We start from the raw sequence: 18,809 nt of genomic DNA on the forward strand, positions 1-18,809 counted from the left end.
CGTGGCTACATTCCCGACGCTTTATCCATAATCTAGTTAGCAAATGGGTCTTCGGTTACGTTATTATACGCGTCGCGACACTCCTCATTACCGGGCGGGCTGGAATTTCGTCCGTTAACATTGAACGTATGCAAATCGAGAGAGAAATTCTTTTCACCGTGAACGGACCGGCGAGGAGCCCGCTTCCGCGTAATCTCAACTTTCTCGCAGCCGGTGAGAAGAGATAAAATGATCACTAGGGTCCGCCCATCCGGACACCCGGCCACGAAGGTGTCGAACAGCGCACGTGCATCGCTTAACAGTCGCCGCTACCTGGAAGAAGAGACACGAGCTCGCTTCCAAGTACTCGCAATTCCCCTATCTCATCCCCGGCTCTCTCTTATCTGATTTTCATTTAAAATCCTCCTTTTATCTCGCGAGTTCGCCACTGCAAATATACAGGGTGAGGCACGAATTAGCCCCACGATTTCTCAGCCCCCTTTCGATGATCCGACGAACAAAATTTTTCCTATCGAAGCAGTTGCTTAACCCTTTGCCATCCTACATTTTATTATTATACGAAAATTTACATTACCATTTAATTCTAGGGACCCTTGTTACAATGTTTTCTTTTAGTTTTTGTTTAAATGTATGTGTATATGTATTATAAAATAAAATAAATAAATAAAAGATAAAAGGTTTTTTTCTTCTTTGCCGTAGCTAATTGATTTTTGTTTATAAAATCCATCAGCGAAATTAAAAAAATTCAAATCATTCTAAAAAAATTATTTTCGGCTGCGAGGGTCGAATACAATCATTTTTGGTGAATAGACATACATAAAAAATCCTACGAACTATTGAGAAAAAAATTCGAGTAGGTGGACAAATTTGTTGACAAAATGTAACAATTTCAAATTGTTCTGGAAAAATTATTTTTGATTACGGTGGTCAATTAAAATCATTTTTGCTGATTAGACATACTCCCCAAATCCTACGCACTTTCGAGAAAAAAATTCTTTTCCGAAAATATAATGTGAGGTTAAAAATGTTGCCCCGAAATTGTATGAATGTTTAAAAAATCATAACTTCTGGACGGATTGAGGGATTTTAATGTTTCAAAATGCAAACGACGCGTATTTTGGTGAAGAATACGTAGAAATTCCAAGACTACTCATAAAGTTGTTCTTTAAACCCGTAAAATGAGAAAAACACCATAAAAATGATCCAATTTTCAAACGTCCATAACTCCTACATTAGTCAATAGATTTCATTGAAATTTAGTCACGAAGTAGAGCTCATGGATACTTGCAAAAAAGTACTAAACAATATTTCCATACAGCGTCAGACTAATTTAATAAAAATCAAAAACGAATTTTTAAGAAAAATCGACAGGTAGGTGCTTTTCGGCGAAAAAAAAATTTCAAACCGTTCTGAAAAAATTATTTTTAGTTGCGGGGGTCGATTGCAATCATTTTTGGTGGGCAGGCATACCCCCGAAATCCTACGCACTATCGAGAAAAAAATTCGAGTAGGTCGACAAATTTTTCGACAAAATTGAAATATTTCAAATCATTCTGAAAAAATTATTTTCGGCTGCGGGGGTCGATTACAATCATTTTTGGTGTATAGACATACATAAAAAATCCTACGGACTTTTGAGAAAAAAATTCGATTAGGTGGACAAATTTGTTGACAAAATGTAACAATTTCAAATTGTTCTGGAAAAATTATTTTTGATTACGGTGGTCAATTAAAATCATTTTTGCTGATTAGACATACTCCCCAAATCCTTCGCACTTTCGAGAAAAAAATTCTTTTCCGAAAATATAATGTAAGGTTAAAAATGTTGCCCCGAAATTGTATGAATATGTTTAAAAAATCATAACTTCTGGACGGATTGAGGGATTTTAATGTTTCAAAATGCAAACGACGCGTATTTTGGTGAAGAATACGTAGAAATTCCAAGACTACTCATAAAGTTGTTCTTTAAACCCGTAAAATGAGAAAAACACCATAAAAATGATCCAATTTTCAAACGTCCATAACTCCTACATTAGTCAATAGATTTCATTGAAATTTAGTCAGGAAGTAGAGCTCATGGATACTTGCAAAAAAGTACTAAACAATATTTCCATACAGCGTCAGACTAATTTAATAAAAATCAAAAACGAATTTTTAAGAAAAATCGACAGGTAGGTGCTTTTCGGCGAAAAAAAAATTTCAAACCGTTCTGAAAAAATTATTTTTAGTTGCGGGTGGGTCGATTGCAATCATTTTTGGTGGGCAGGCATACCCCCGAAATCCTACGCACTATCGAGAAAAAAATTCGAGTACGTCGACAAATTTTTCGACAAAATTGAAATATTTCAAATCATTCTGAAAAAATTATTTTCGGCTGCGGGGGTCGATTACAATCATTTTTGGTGTATAGACATACATAAAAAATCCTACGGACTTTCGAGAAAAAAATTCGATTAGGTGGACAAATTTGTTGACAAAATGTAACAATTTCAAATTGTTCTGGAAAAATTATTTTTGATTACGGTGGTCAATTAAAATCATTTTTGCTGATTAGACATACTCCCCAAATCCTTCGCACTTTCGAGAAAAAAATTCTTTTCCGAAAATATAATGTAAGGTTAAAAATGTTGCCCCGAAATTGTATGAATATGTTTAAAAAATCATAACTTCTGGACGGATTGAGGGATTTTAATGTTTCAAAATGCAAACGACGCGTATTTTGGTGAAGAATACGTAGAAATTCCAAGACTACTCATAAAGTTGTTCTTTAAACCCGTAAAATGAGAAAAACACCATAAAAATGATCCAATTTTCAAACGTCCATAACTCCTACATTAGTCAATAGATTTCATTGAAATTTAGTCAGGAAGTAGAGCTCATGGATACTTGCAAAAAAGTACTAAACAATATTTCCATACAGCGTCAGACTAATTTAATAAAAATCAAAAACGAATTTTTAAGAAAAATCGACAGGTAGGTGCTTTTCGGCGAAAAAAAAATTTCAAACCGTTCTGAAAAAATTATTTTTAGTTGCGGTGGTCGATTGCAATCATTTTTGGTGGGCAGGCATACCCCCGAAATCCTACGCACTATCGAGAAAAAAATTCGAGTACGTCGACAAATTTTTCGACAAAATTGAAATATTTCAAATCATTCTGAAAAAATTATTTTCGGCTGCGGGGGTCGATTACAATCATTTTTGGTGTATAGACATACATAAAAAATCCTACGGACTTTCGAGAAAAAAATTCGATTAGGTGGACAAATTTGTTGACAAAATGTAACAATTTCAAATTGTTCTGGAAAAATTATTTTTGATTACGGTGGTCAATTAAAATCATTTTTGCTGATTAGACATACTCCCCAAATCCTTCGCACTTTCGAGAAAAAAATTCTTTTCCGAAAATATAATGTGAGGTTAAAAATGTTGCCCCGAAATTGTATGAATATGTTTAAAAAATCATAACTTCTGGACGGATTGAGGGATTTTAATGTTTCAAAATGCAAACGACGCGTATTTTGGTGAAGAATACGTAGAAATTCCAAGACTACTCATAAAGTTGTTCTTTAAACCCGTAAAATGAGAAAAACACCATAAAAATGATCCAATTTTCAAACGTCCATAACTCCTACATTAGTCAATAGATTTCATTGAAATTTAGTCACGAAGTAGAGCTCATGGATACTTGCAAAAAAGTACTAAACAATATTTCCATACAGCGTCAGACTAATTTAATAAAAATCAAAAACGAATTTTTAAGAAAAATCGACAGGTAGGTGCTTTTCGGCGAAAAAAAAATTTCAAACCGTTCTGAAAAAATTCTTTTTAGTTGCGGGGGTCGATTGCAATCATTTTTGGTGGGCAGGCATACCCCCGAAATCCTACGCACTATCGAGAAAAAAATTCGAGTACGTCGACAAATTTTTCGACAAAATTGAAATATTTCAAATCATTCTGAAAAAATTATTTTCGGCTGCGGGGGTCGATTACAATCATTTTTGGTGTATAGACATACATAAAAAATCCTACGGACTTTTGAGAAAAAAATTCGATTAGGTGGACAAATTTGTTGACAAAATGTAACAATTTCAAATTGTTCTGGAAAAATTATTTTTGATTACGGTGGTCAATTAAAATCATTTTTGCTGATTAGACATACTCCCCAAATCCTTCGCACTTTCGAGAAAAAAATTCTTTTCCGAAAATATAATGTGAGGTTAAAAATGTTGCCCCGAAATTGTATGAATATGTTTAAAAAATCATAACTTCTGGACGGATTGAGGGATTTTAATGTTTCAAAATGCAAACGACGCGTATTTTGGTGAAGAATACGTAGAAATTCCAAGACTACTCATAAAGTTGTTCTTTAAACCCGTAAAATGAGAAAAACACCATAAAAATGATCCAATTTTCAAACGTCCATAACTCCTACATTAGTCAATAGATTTCATTGAAATTTAGTCACGAAGTAGAGCTCATGGATACTTGCAAAAAAGTACTAAACAATATTTCCATACAGCGTCAGACTAATTTAATAAAAATCAAAAACGAATTATTAAGAAAAATCGACAGGTAGGTGCTTTTCGGCGAAAAAAAAATTTCAAACCGTTCTGAAAAAATTATTTTTAGTTGCGGGGGTCGATTGCAATCATTTTTGGTGGGCAGGCATACCCCCGAAATCCTACGCACTATCGAGAAAAAAATTCGAGTAGGTCGACAAATTTTTCGACAAAATTGAAATATTTCAAATCATTCTGAAAAAATTATTTTCGGCTGCGGGGGTCGATTACAATCATTTTTGGTGAATAGACATACATAAAAAATCCTACGGACTTTTGAGAAAAAAATTCGAGTAGGTCGACAAATTTTTCGACAAAATTAAAATATTTCAAATTATTCTGAAAAAATTGTTTTTAGTTACGGGTGTCGATTACAATCATTTTTGATGAATAGACATACCCCCGAAATCCTACGCACTTTCGAGAAAAAAATTCAGTACGGACAGAACTTTCAACGTTAATAACTTTTTAACAAAGTCTCCATCAACAAATTGGTATTCTTGATTTTTGTATTATTTTGGCCTCTAGAATCCCCCATTAAAATTTTTCCCAGGGATGGCCGAACACCCTGTATAGAATAATATAATAATCGATTTTGAAAATATGTGGAGCACGCGTTCACAATTAATTGACGAATTTGTATGACGAGAATTTGTTGTTGAACATTCTTCCTTCTGATTATAAAATATTCTCGATATTTCAGTTTGGACAAAAACTCAAGTTTTTGCTTATAAATTATTATCATATTTATTGATCGTAAAAAAAAAATTATTCTAAATCAGAAATTATGGAACACCCTGTATATAAATTTCTTCAAGGATACTCCAGCACCAACGATCGAAGATACTTTAAATACTGCAACATGAAGTTGTCTGCTACAATTGTGAATAAATATTCATAATTAAATTTCCCAATAATATAACACGCCAACACGATGTTGTCACGATCTCAAAGTTAATAGATGCCATGGGTCAGAGTCGGTTTAAATTGTAGTTTACTTTATACAAAGCAATTCGTCCCTGTAAAGGTTAAAATGATTCAAGAAAACTCTACTTCTACTGTTGTTAAACTTCGAGATCTACGTATATGTATTTATAGAAACAGACGTTTCGGCCATTTTCTACATTTCAAACGAAAAATGAAAATAGATTCTTAATTAGGATTTTAACTATCATAGGTTCTAAAATGAAACAAAAGAAATTAATTTATATTTAATTGATGGCAACATTCTAAAGTTTAATTATCAATTTTTTCAATTGATTATCATGAATTAAAAAAAATATGAAAGAAACGAGAAGTTTGGGCATCGAATTTTTTCGAATAAATTAACGAATGATACACAAACAGAAATTAATTTATAAAAGAAAATTTGCCCTTGATGTTGACGTCTCTAAAGCAACAATTAAGAATTAATTTAACAATACTAATTTCTGTTAATATCGACGACCCTAATGTGACCTGTATAATACTTGTTTACTGACAGTAATGTCTCCAATAATGGCTACCTAGTACACAGGGTGTTCGGTCAACCCTGTGTGAAATTTTAATGGGGGATTCTAGAAGCCAAAATAAGACGAAAATCAAGAATACCAATTTGTTGATAGAGGCTTTGTTAAAAAGTTATTAACGTTTAAAATTCCGCCCGTAGTGAATTTTTTTCTCGAAAACGCGCAGGATTTCGGGGGTATGTCTATTCACCGAAAATGATTGTAATCGACCCCCGCAATCGAATATATTTTTTTCAGAATGATTTGAAATTTTTTAATTTTATCGAAAAATTTCTCCACCTACTCGAATTTTTTTCTCGAAAGTACGTAGGATTTCCGTGGTATATGTATTCACCAAAAATGATTGTAATTCACCCCCGCAACCGAAAATAATTTTTTCAGAACGATTTGAAATCTTTTTTCCCGTCCAAAAGTTTTACAATTTCTCGAATTTTTTTCTCGAAAACGCGCAGGATTTCGGGGATATGTCTATTCACCAAAAATGATTGTAAATGACCCCCGCAACCGAAAATAATTTTTCCAGAACGATTTGAAATTTTTTAATTTAATTGTTAATAACTTTTCAACGAAGCCTTAAACGAAAAATTGATATTCTTGATTTTCGTCTTATTTCGACTTCTACGATTTCCCATTAAAATTTTTCCTAGGTATGACCGAACACTGTATTACTAATAATTCGAATGTTGCAGTTGAACCTTAATGTCGATGTTTCTGACACGAGTAATATATTATCAATATTTACATACAGATAATGATGCCCCCTAATAACGTAATTAGTATTTTACTAATATCTTGAACGCTGCACTCGAGCCTGACATCTTTAGTACCATTCTAACGATTTCAACTTTTCTACTCTGACTACTATATTATCAAATCCTACATGCTGATAGTAATGTCTCTAATGTGACTAGTATGTTAATATACAATATATCGAGAACGTTGCACTCGAGCACGACACGTTTAATAGTACCATAATGATCTCCAAGTGTCTATAATAACTAGTATATTACCCATATTCATACCTTCTTATATCGACGTCGGTAGTGTCGTTATGGCAAACAGCTCCAACATTTAATTTTAACATCTTTACGCGTGTTAAGGTTTATCCTCTATTTCGTATATTAATCACGATTATTACTTGGAAATATGGACGAAGTAAACGCGCGTTTCCGTCTGTAAGGGCGAACAACTAAAGTAAGGTTATATGTATGTATATAAGTGTATACAGATGGCGGTCGTGCATTGTATCTACATAAGGCGGTAAGTATAAACTCTACATTTGTTCAAATTACGGTGTGAAACAGAAATATTGGAAAATTCTACTTGTTATTTTAAAGCACTCTTATTTAAGATAGCGTTATTTATACTCTTACAAGTATTATATCGCAATACGTTGGAAGTTTAAATTGTCGGTCACTGGTGACCACCATGGCAGTCAACGCGTTAACAGTTTTCGTAATATGACTGATACGTGACTGATATTCTTAAAATTCGGACTAAACATATTAAATGATACTAACATTTCACTAGTGTCTACCGTTTCGGTTGAATTTAATACCTTTAAGATTTACAATGTCTTAACTATCGTCGGCATAAAATCAGGAAAAAACGTACATTTTTAATTGAAAGTTTTTTTTAAAAGTTACTCGACACCGTCCACATTCCTCGCGCATACATATCTTTCCGAAAGAATGCGCCGGTGGACTGGAATTTTAAATGTCGACTCGACTCTAACCAGAAATCTCCAAGCTCGGGAGAAACACTTTTGACCAACTTCTGGTGATTCTGTTCCGCCGTGCGTAATGGTAAAAACCCGAGGTCTCGAGATTACAGTCTTAAAGCCCGTGAACGTGAGCCGAGAATGACATTTTATTGTAGAAACGAAATTTACATAGCGCGAACGTTACTGATTAATGGCATGCGCGCGTCCAACTTGAATAGCCGATCGAAAGACGGCGAGACGCGTTGGCGAGAGAGAAAAAGAAGTCGCGGGATAGGTTATTTATCGGCATCAGGCTGACGAGAGCGTGTAGAGTCGAAACGGGGAGGCGAACAGGCGGAGAGAAAAAAAGGAAGCTGTTTGGATACCGAGTGTGCCCACGTATGAATTCCACAGCGGTGGCGGGACCTGTGCCTACGTAAGTGGTTTTCGGCCGGAGAACCGGGGATAAAAAAAAGTTTGACACATTCCGCAGGTGTGTGCTTTCTTCGAGGGGGAGAGTTTGCATTCTTCCAGCGGTACGAGTCCGATGGTTTACGATGTTTCTCTATAATGTTCGCGGGAACCAGTTTCGGTACGGTTTAAAGAAAACGAAATTGATCATCGTTCCGGTCGACGTTTTTTCTCAAATTGGGAGAAAGTTGCGCGAAAAGTGAACACAATTTAACGGCGAAATAAGGAGTTTCTGTGATAGGTGAAAAGTTGTATACAAGTCATATTTTAATTTCTAAACTGTGTATATTTTCTTGGGAAGTGTATTGAAATATTAAGTCTATATTAGCGATTGTTTTATTTTTTGCATTTTAAAAATTCTATATCAATGTTTACTTTTTTTTTGTGTTACTGATTAAACTATGGAAAACTATATTTCTACATTTAATTTATCTATCTGTTACTATATAGAATTTACGCTGATTCTGTGTTTCAACTGTCGGAATTTCAATTAATTATAAACGACTCAGTTAATGGATCAATATTCTGAACCAATTGCTAAAAATTTGTGTTCAATTGCTTGAACAACATGTTCAACACATTTTGAACGTTGTATTATTTGCTGCGATATGATTTTTAACTCGCGACCAAATCATTTCGATTGGATTTAATGCGTCGTCCGAGGGCCCTTCTCGGGGACCCTTAAAAAGCGTCCCTGAGCAGCGACGTTCAACAGCCACTCATGAGCGGCAACAGCGTCGATCGCGTGAACTTTTGTTTATATTTCTTGCTAATTCTTGTTGAACCGAATATAGATACACTGGTGACCAATATTATAAGTTCACTTCATTTTTGTCTCACTTATTGTGACAGTTAGAAATATTGGTTTTTCCTTTTGCAGTATTACGTAAAAATACAAGTAAAATAAAAGTATGAAAAATGTTTTTGCAGTATTTATACAGGGTGTTCGGCCAACCATGGGAAATATTTTAATGGGGGATTCTAGAGGCCAAAATAAGACGAAAATCAAGAATACCAATTTGTTGATGGGGGCTTCGTGAAAAAGTTATTAACAATTAAATTCAGAAATTTCAAATCGTTTTGGAAAAATTATTTTCGGTTGCGGGGGTCAATTACAATCATTTTTGGTCATTACACATATTTTCGAAATCATTCACACTTTCGAGAAAAAAATTCCTTACCGAAAAGCTAATTGGGTGCCTAAATTTTTCGACAAAAAAAAATTTTAATCGTTCAGAAAAAATTATTTTCGGTTGCGGGGGTCAATTACAATCATTTTTGGTGAATAGACATACCCCCGAATTCTTGCGCATTTTCGAGAAAAAAATTCAGTAAGGGTGGAACTTTAAACATTAATAACTTTTTAACAATGTCTCCATCAACAAACTGGTATTCTTGATTTTTGTCTTATTTTGGCCTCTAAAATCCCCCATTAAAAGTTTTCCCAAGGGTGGCCGAATACAAAGAATGACTAGTTAACCTATTAAAAAAAAATGCTGTTTTTATTATGGACAATTGTACAAATTCAATTATAAAAAAGCATTTATCTAGAAACTAATTATAATGAAAATTATTTCCAATAATTATTCGTCCCATATGCTGAAGCAATTGGTATTGCAAGAAAAAAATTTAAACAGAAAATAAAGTTATTTTTAATAAGCTTTATCCAAGTTCAATCAAATTTACTAAAAACAAGAGTAAAATTTATCTTCATTGCGTCATACAAAATCAAAGTTTCAGAAATAATGGAAACTAACCTCAAACTAAATCTCGAACCCCTACAGTTTTGTACTTCGTGAAGCAACTGGTATTGCAAAAACACCAATTTTAACAGAAAATAAAGTTATTTTTAATAAGCTTTATCCAAGTTCAATGAAATTTACTAAAAACAAGAGTAAAACTTATTTACATTGAGTCATACAAAATCAAAGTTTCAGAAATAATAGAAACTAACCTCAAACTAAATCTCGAACCCCTACAGTTTTGTACTTCGTGAAGCAACTGCTATTGCAAGAAACAAATTTGAACAGAAAATAAAATTATTTTTATCAAGGTCATCAAAATTTATTAGAAACAATCACAAAAATTTATCTACATCGAGTCATATAAAATTAGTTTCAGAAATAATGGAAACTAACCTCAAACTAAAACTCGAACAGTTGGGAACATTGTTAGTTTATCGCCATTGGAAACTACATTTATCAATATCCGTCTAACGGTTAAAATAGCGAAAAGTTTATTATTCTAAGCGATCGTGATGAGTAGAAATCGAAAGATTTCGCAAGAAAACCATCGCCATATTTAATTTTTTTGTGAAGCTGGAAAGACGTACAGGAGATTTCTACGTACTTAGGAATGTCTGTTATGGCTTGTTATCGTGCAACACAGTATATTGGGAAGCATCAACAGTCGGAGGCATTCCCCGAAAAGTCAGATTTAGAAAAACAGACGCTAGAACCGATTGGATAAGACACCGTTTATTCAAATAAATTTATAACCGATATTTTTGTATTTACATGTCTGTTACTATACTTTTGTATCATTTTACTATTTTGTATTTTGTTTTAGTTGTATAAATTTGTAAAAAAGGGCATTGCTCGTTAAAATGCATATAAATTTTTTTGTTTTTATTATTATTATTATAAAATTGTAGTTGTCATTTATGCGGAAATTTTGCCAGATCTCGATAAGCAAATAAATGTTACAACTGTTCAGCGTAGTTCAAATGAATTTCGACTAAAACGACGAGTTGCGCTATAGCCGAAAGTGATACTTAACGAATTTAATTCTATCCTTAATAGAATCGAATTCGTCGAAAAAATATTGGTTATTAGACGTCGTGTTGGATAAAAGTATCGTCGAAATTGCATTAAGCCAACTGGAAAAGAATCTGTTATTATGTAGAATCTTTCGTGAAATATTGTTATCAACCATTTGTAGAATCATTAATCACTATGTTTATACTTACATGGGGAGGTCATACCCTGTCAACCTGGGATTTCAACCAAATTTGGCAGAGTTGTTGGGGCTGATGTCCAAACGCAATCTGTAAAATACTAGACGTTTATGGCCAGCCATTTTGTTAAAAAATGGCCTTAAAGTTTAAAATGTCGAAGTTGTCGGATCGACGTTTTTTTTTTTTAAATTGTAGGTCTCGAAGAGGGGAACACAAAAGTCCAATACATTTTTGCCGTAACATCAATAGTTTAAACAAAAATTTGAGTTTTTGTGACGGGATAAATGCATATGTACCGTGTAGTTGGAGCGTATTTTCAGTAGTCATGGTAGCCGTAGAGTTAGTGTCGAGGAATTCGGGTCGGAAGACTGGGGTTCGTGTCCCCGGAACTAGAACATTTTGTTTTTTTTCTTTTCTTCGCTTATTTTTGAACTTTTATTTATTTTTAATTTTAATTTTTAATATCATGGAAAAAGATGGCTGTTACAAATAAATAAAATACTATTATGGTTATAAATGTTTATTTTCACACATACTTACAAACATATTCTCATATATATTTACATCTCACGTATAAATAAATACAAAAATTAGATATTTATTTCATACGGGTTTCGCAATGCATTGTATGATTTTTATCATAAAAACAGGAAAAACATAATGGTTTCATACACCAAGCGCATGTTATAAATGCTTGTTCTGTACGGCATTTTTTATTTCTTAGGTCGTGTGGAAAACATACTTGATTCACGTTACAAAAGATTTCTTTTTTATGATTCGGAGGGGTGAGTTTAGACGCATACCATGCATATTTAATCATGTCGGTAAAAATTGGAGCAGATAATTGATAATGGATTATGGAATGTAATTTTATTATATCCTGTCTATTGGTTAATTCTCTGTTTTCGTGGATTAATGTTAGGGCGTTTTGGAGTCTTGAAAGAAAGTTCTTAACCTGTCTAAAAAAATACACGTCACACGGTTGGCAAATGGGTGTACATTTTGGTGGTATCACTTTTAACGTGCAGGTAGCCATATTTTTATCTTCCGGATCATAAAAGATCCTGTCATATAATGCTGGATTTGTTTGTCCACCCCACGAATCGATGACTAATAAGAATTTATTTGCTTTTACGTAAGGTTTTAATATATTTTCCAAAAATAATTGATAGGTATCAGATTGCAATTTCCCTGACTTTGTGCAAGTGACATGTACATTGCCTAATTCCTCTTCTTGTTTTCGAACATCTACTGCTACCCGTGGTCCAAAAAATGCTGTACAGAACAAGCATTTATAACATGCGCTTGGTGTATGAAACCATTATGTTTTTCCTGTTTTTATGATAAAAATCATACAATGCATTGCGAAACCCGTATGAAATAAATATCTAATTTTTGTATTTATTTATACGTGAGATGTAAATATATATGAGAATATGTTTGTAAGTATGTGTGAAAATAAACATTTATAACCATAATAGTATTTTATTTATTTGTAACAGCCATCTTTTTCCATGATATTAAAAATTAAAATTAAAAATAAATAAAAATTCAAAAATAAGCGAAGAAAAGAAAATAAACAAAATGTTCTAGTTCCGGGGACACGAACCCCAGTCTTCCGACCCGAATTCCTCGACACTAACTCTACGGCTACCATGACTACTGAAAATACGCTCCAACTACACGGTACATATGCATTTATCCCGTCACAAAAACTCAAATTTTTGTTTAAACTATTGATGTTACGGCAAAAATGTATTGGACTTTTGTGTTCCCCTCTTCGAGACCTACAATTTAAAAAAAAAAAACGTCGATCCGACAACTTCGACATTTTAAACTTTAAGGCCATTTTTTAACAAAATGGCTGGCCATAAACGTCTAGTATTTTACAGAATGCGTTTGGACATCAGCCCCAACAACTCTGCCAAATTTGGTTGAAATCCCAGGTTGACAGGGTATGACCTCCCCTTGTTAGTCAGAACGATCCAATGCGGTACGAGGAATCACTTTACTCGGAAATAAACAAAGCATTAATTTCTTTTATTTAAAGTGACTATATTGCGGTATTATGTAAAGTAAACATTCGTCTTCTGCGAGAGATAAGGTGCAAGAAAATAAAGTGCCCAAAGTGGTAAGGCGCAACTGAAATGCTGTTTCCAAACTTAACCTAACAAATATAACAAAGTCCCTATGTCCGGATCCTCAATTTATTTTATTGAAAAATGTTGTAGATTAACGGTGAATGTTATAACTATGTTTTAACAACACCATGAAACGATTCTCGCTATTAATTTGTCATAATGTTCATCCTAAAAGCTGTAACTGGAAAAAAGTAAACAGAAATGTTATAGAATTCTTGTCACACTGAAAATCGTCTACTTCAGTCATTAATCTATTTTTATACATAAATAACAATACATTAGATTAATACTACTGTAAATAGTATAATAATATTGTATAGTAGTACTTCTTTTAATATGGAAATTAACATAACACTTTATTAAACGCTAAATAACAAATTGAATATATGGTGACATCTGTGAAACTTGCTTCACACTAAAAATCGTCCACGTGAGAAATGCGGGAATTTTCCGAATTAAAATATTTTCCATCTATTGTTTTTACCAGTTATACATTGTTGGGCCTTAAGTTAATCTAATTACAACATAAATATAGAATTTTTGGACCGTTGAAATATAATGGAAAGCCGAAAGAAACAAACCTCGTTAGAAGAACGTGAGTTAAAATTTTTCAGCATTCTCATGGTAAATCTCAGAGGGAAATTTAAAAAATAATAAAAAGAAGTCGCAGTACGATACAGTACATTATTAAAAGGTACAACGAAGCCAACCGTATTTCAAATAAAATAAAAGAAAAAAGGTACGAAAAAAAACCTTAAACGGTCAAGACAAACACATTCTTCGACAAATTAAAGAAATTTCTATGAAAAGTGCCCCAAAACTTGCAGGAGACGTTGAAAAATATCTAAATAAAAAAGTCTATCTTTAAAATATTGGGAGAATTTTACGTAAAAATAATTTTTATGGCCGGATAGAACCGTTCACTAGTGCGAAAAATAAAACTAAAAGTGAGGAAAACATAAAAATGAATTCATGTATACAGGGTGTTCGGCCACCCCTGGGTAAAATTTTAATGGGTAATTCTAGATGTCAAAATAAGACGGAAATCAAGAATACCAATTTGTTGATGGAAGCTTCGCTAAAAAGTTATTAACGTTTAAAGTTTTGTTTGTACTGAATTTTTTTCTCCAAAATGCGCAAAATTTCGGGGGTATGTCTATTCACCAAAAATGATTATAATTGACCCCCGCAACCAAAAATAATTTTTCCAGAACGATTTGAAATATTGTTTTCGTCGAATTTAGGCACCTAATTAGATTTTCAGTAAGGAATTTTTTTCTCGAAAGTGCGTATGATTTCGAGGATATGTGTAATGACCAAAAATGAGTGTAATTGATCCCCGCGACCAAAAATAATTTTTCCAGAACGATTTGAAATCTTTTTTTTCGTCGAATTTAGGCACCTAATTAGATTTTCAGTAAGGAATTTTTTTCTCGAAAGTGTGAATGATTTCGAGGATATGTGTAATGACCAAACATGATTGTAATTGACCCCCGCAACCGTAAATAATTTTTCCAGAACGATTTGAAATATTTTTTTCGTCGAATTTAGGCACCTTATTAGATTTTCAGTAAGGAATTTTTTTCTCGAAAGTGTGAATGATTTCGAGGATATGTGTAATGACCAAAAATGAGTGTAATTGACCCCCGCAACCGTAAATAATTTTTCCAGAACGATTTGAAATATTTTTTTCGTCGAATTTAGGCACCTTATTAGATTTTCAGTAAGGAATTTTTTTCTCGAAAGTGTGAATGATTTCGAGGATATGTGTAATGACCAAACATGATTGTAATTGATCCCCGCGACCAAAAATAATTTTTCCAGAACGATTTGAAATATTTTTTTCGTCGAATTTAGGCACCTTATTAGATTTTCAGTAAGGAATTTTTTTCTCGAAAGTGTGAATGATTTCGAGGATATGTGTAATGATCAAAAATGAGTGTAATTGACCCCCGCAACCGTAAATAATTTTTCCAGAACGATTTGAAATATTTTTTTTCGTCGAATTTAGGCACCTTATTAGATTTTCAGTAAGGAATTTTTTTCTCGAAAGTGTGAATGATTTCGAGGATATGTGTAATGACCAAACATGATTGTAATTGACCCCCGCAACCGTAAATAATTTTTCCAGAACGATTTGAAATATTTTTTTCGTCGAATTTAGGCACCTAATTAGATTTTCAGTAAGGAATTTTTTTCTCGAAAGTGTGAATGATTTCGAGGATATGTGTAATGACCAAAAATGATTGTAATTGACCCCCGCAACCGTAAATAATTTTTCCAGAACGATTTGAAATATTTTTTTCGTCGAATTTAGGCACCTTATTAGATTTTCAGTAAGGAATTTTTTTCTCGAAAGTGTGAATGATTTCGAGGATATGTGTAATGATCAAAAATGAGTGTAATTGACCCCCGCAACCGTAAATAATTTTTCCAGAACGATTTGAAATATTTTTTTTCGTCGAATTTAGGCACCTTATTAGATTTTCAGTAAGGAATTTTTTTCTCGAAAGTGTGAATGATTTCGAGGATATGTGTAATGACCAAACATGATTGTAATTGACCCCCGCAACCGTAAATAATTTTTTTAGAACGATTTGAAAAATTTTGTTTTCGCTGAAAAATTTCAGCACCTACCCGATTTTTTTTCTCGAAAATGCGCAAGATTTCGGAGGTATGTCTATTCACCAAAAATGATTGTAATTAATCCCCGCAACCGTAAATAATTTTTCCAGAACGATTTGAAATTTTTGAATTTAATTGTTAATAACTTTTTCGCGAAGCCTCCATCAACAAATTGGTATTCATGATTTTCGTCTTATTTTGGCCTCTAGAATCCCCCATTAAAACTCTGTATATTCGAAGTGACGATAGTTTCGTTTATCTTTTTGTAAAAATGCGCATCTTTTTTTATCTGTTGAGTTTAACCGTGTTTAAAAAATCAATGATTAACGAGCGGTGAACGATTTTCATTTATGTACGTAAGTAAATGACCTTATTGAAGCACGCGATGAAGAAGCGTTCGAGAGAAACAGAATAACAGAAAGGCGGCATAAATCGATAATCCGCTGACAGCTATTTTGCTACACGTTGACAGACTTTTGGCTCGGAAAACATACGAAACGTTGCACTAAAACGTGTTTCTGGCAACGTTCGCGCCGTTCCATTTAGAATTCGAGAAAATAATTGGAGGCAATTGTTATCCGACTCGATGAAAAATCACGCTATCGCGCCTAGCTAGCCCTCGCCATCTACAATGTAGGGGCCGTAGTTTACAAACAACCGACGGGAGAAGAAAGAACAACTCGTAATGGACAATCGGGCGCGTTTTATCATAATTAATTCGATAGCGAGGAAACGAATGACCGCGACATAAATAAATGCGATTTTCTCTTTAAGTGTAGTACGACGATGATCGACCATGGTTCGATCCATGGGTATCTGCGCGAAAATTGATTAGACATCGTGATTTCGACCACTTTCTCTGCCTCGTTCTCTTTTCCTTTTTTTCTTAACACTTCGACTGCCACGTCATTCATATATGGGTGACAGGATTTACCATTATGGCACTAGAAAAATGAATTTTCAAGTTAAGACGTTGAGGGGACTAAATTTGGATAGAATTTGCGAATTTTAACAAGGTTACGAAAATAAGAACTGAAATGAATTTTAGGTTATGTAGCTTACAATGGTCTAGAATCAAAATTTTACTTGTGCAAAATATTATACGGTTTTGATCTGGCAGTGAACGTGTTAATAGAGTAGCTACAGTTCGGTGCAAACTACGCGACTATATCAGGTTCAACAAGAATTGGCAGAAAATATAAACAAAACGTCCGCGTGATCGACGCTGCTGCCACAGATGAGTGGCTCTTGAACGTCGCTGCTCAGGGACGCTTTTTAGCGGTCCCTGTGAAGGGCCCTCGCACGACACATTAAATCCAATCGAAATGATTGTTATTATTATTGAATAATACATTTTAACGAACAATGACCTTTTTTACAAACTTATGCAACTAAAACAAAATACAAAATAGTAAAATAATACAAAAGTATAGTAACGGACATGAAAATACAAAAATATCGGTTATAAATTTATTTGAATAAACGGTGTCTTATCCAATCGGTTCTAGCGTCTGTTTTTCTAAATCTGACTTTTCGAGGAATACCTCCGACTGTTGACGCTTCCCAATATACTGTGTTGCTCGATAATAAGCCATAACAGACATTCCTAAGTACGTAGAAATCTCCCAGTACGTCTTTCCAGCTTCACAAAAAAATTAAATATGGCGATGGTTTTCTTGCGAAATCTTTCGATTTCAACTCATCATGATCGCTTAGAATAATAAACATTTCGCTATTTTAACCGTTAGACGGATATTGATAAATGTAGTTTCCAATGGCGATAAACTAACAATGTTCCCAACTGTTCGAGTTTTAGTTTGAGGTTAGTTTCCATTATTTCTGAAACTAATTTTATATGACTCGATGTAGATAAATTTTTGTGATTGTTTCTAATAAATTTTGTTGACCTTGATAAAAATAATTTTATTTTCAGTTCAAATTTGTTTCTTGCAATACCAGTTGCTTCACGAAGTACAAAACTGTAGGGGTTCGAGATTTAGTTTGAGGTTAGTTTCTATTATTTCTGAAACTTTGATTTTGTATGACTCAATGTAGATAAGTTTTACTTTTGTTTTTAGTAAATTTCATTGAACTTGATAAAGCTTATTAAAAATAACTTTATTTTCTGTTAAAATTGGTGTTTTTGCAATACCAGTTGCTTCACGAAGTACAAAACTGTAGGGGTTCGAGATTTAGTTTGAGGTTAGTTTCCATTATTTCTGAAACTTTGATTTTGTATGACTCAATGAAGATAAATTTTACTCTTGTTTTTAGTAAATTTGATTGAACTTGGATAAAGCTTAATAAAAATAACTTTATTTTCTGTTTAAATTTTTTTCTTGCAATACCAATTGCTTCAGCATATGGGACGAATAATTATTGGAAATAATTTTCATTATAATTAGTTTCTAGATAAATGCTTTTTTATAATTGAATTTGTACAATTGTCCATAATAAAAACAGCATTTTTTTTTAATAGGTTAACTAGTCATTCTTTGTATTCGGCCACCCTTGGGAAAACTTTTAATGGGGGATTCTAGAGGCCAAAATAAGGCAAAAATCAAGAATACCAGTTTGTTGATGGAGACATTGTTAAAAAGTTATTAATGTTTAAAGTTCCACCCATACTGAATTTTTTTCTCGAAAATGCGCAAGAATTCGGGGGTATGTCTATTCGCAAAAAAAAAAAAATCTATTGACTATTGTAGGAGTTATGGACGCTTGAAAATTGTATTATTTTTATGGTGTTTTTCTCTTTTTACGGGTTTAAAGAACAATTTTATGAACAGTTTGGGAATTTCTACGTCTTCTTCACCATAATCCGCGTCGTTTGCATTTTGAAACAT

The 18,809-nt window shown here is 33.2% G+C and overlaps 1 protein-coding gene across 4 annotated transcripts in view; it reads right to left on the bottom strand.

Annotated features, from left to right (window-relative positions):
• The window catches only part of LOC122399982 (SPARC-related modular calcium-binding protein 2), a 107,528-nt gene that overhangs the window by 77,570 nt on the left and 11,149 nt on the right, over positions 1-18,809 (bottom strand). Inside the window, exon 1 of one of the 4 annotated variants that reach the window (XM_043401109.1) lies at positions 7,091-7,230. The exons of the other annotated variants lie outside the window; for them this stretch is intronic. The gene's annotated coding sequence lies outside the window, so the exon portion shown is untranslated. Of the gene's footprint in view, positions 1-7,090; positions 7,231-18,809 lie in introns of those variants that run through there. 4 annotated transcript variants of the gene reach the window in all.

This window comes from Colletes gigas, unplaced genomic scaffold (assembly GCF_013123115.1).
Source record: "Colletes gigas isolate AHSC1104 unplaced genomic scaffold, ASM1312311v1 Colletes_gigas_Sc00015, whole genome shotgun sequence".
Taxonomy (NCBI): domain Eukaryota; kingdom Metazoa; phylum Arthropoda; class Insecta; order Hymenoptera; family Colletidae; genus Colletes; species Colletes gigas.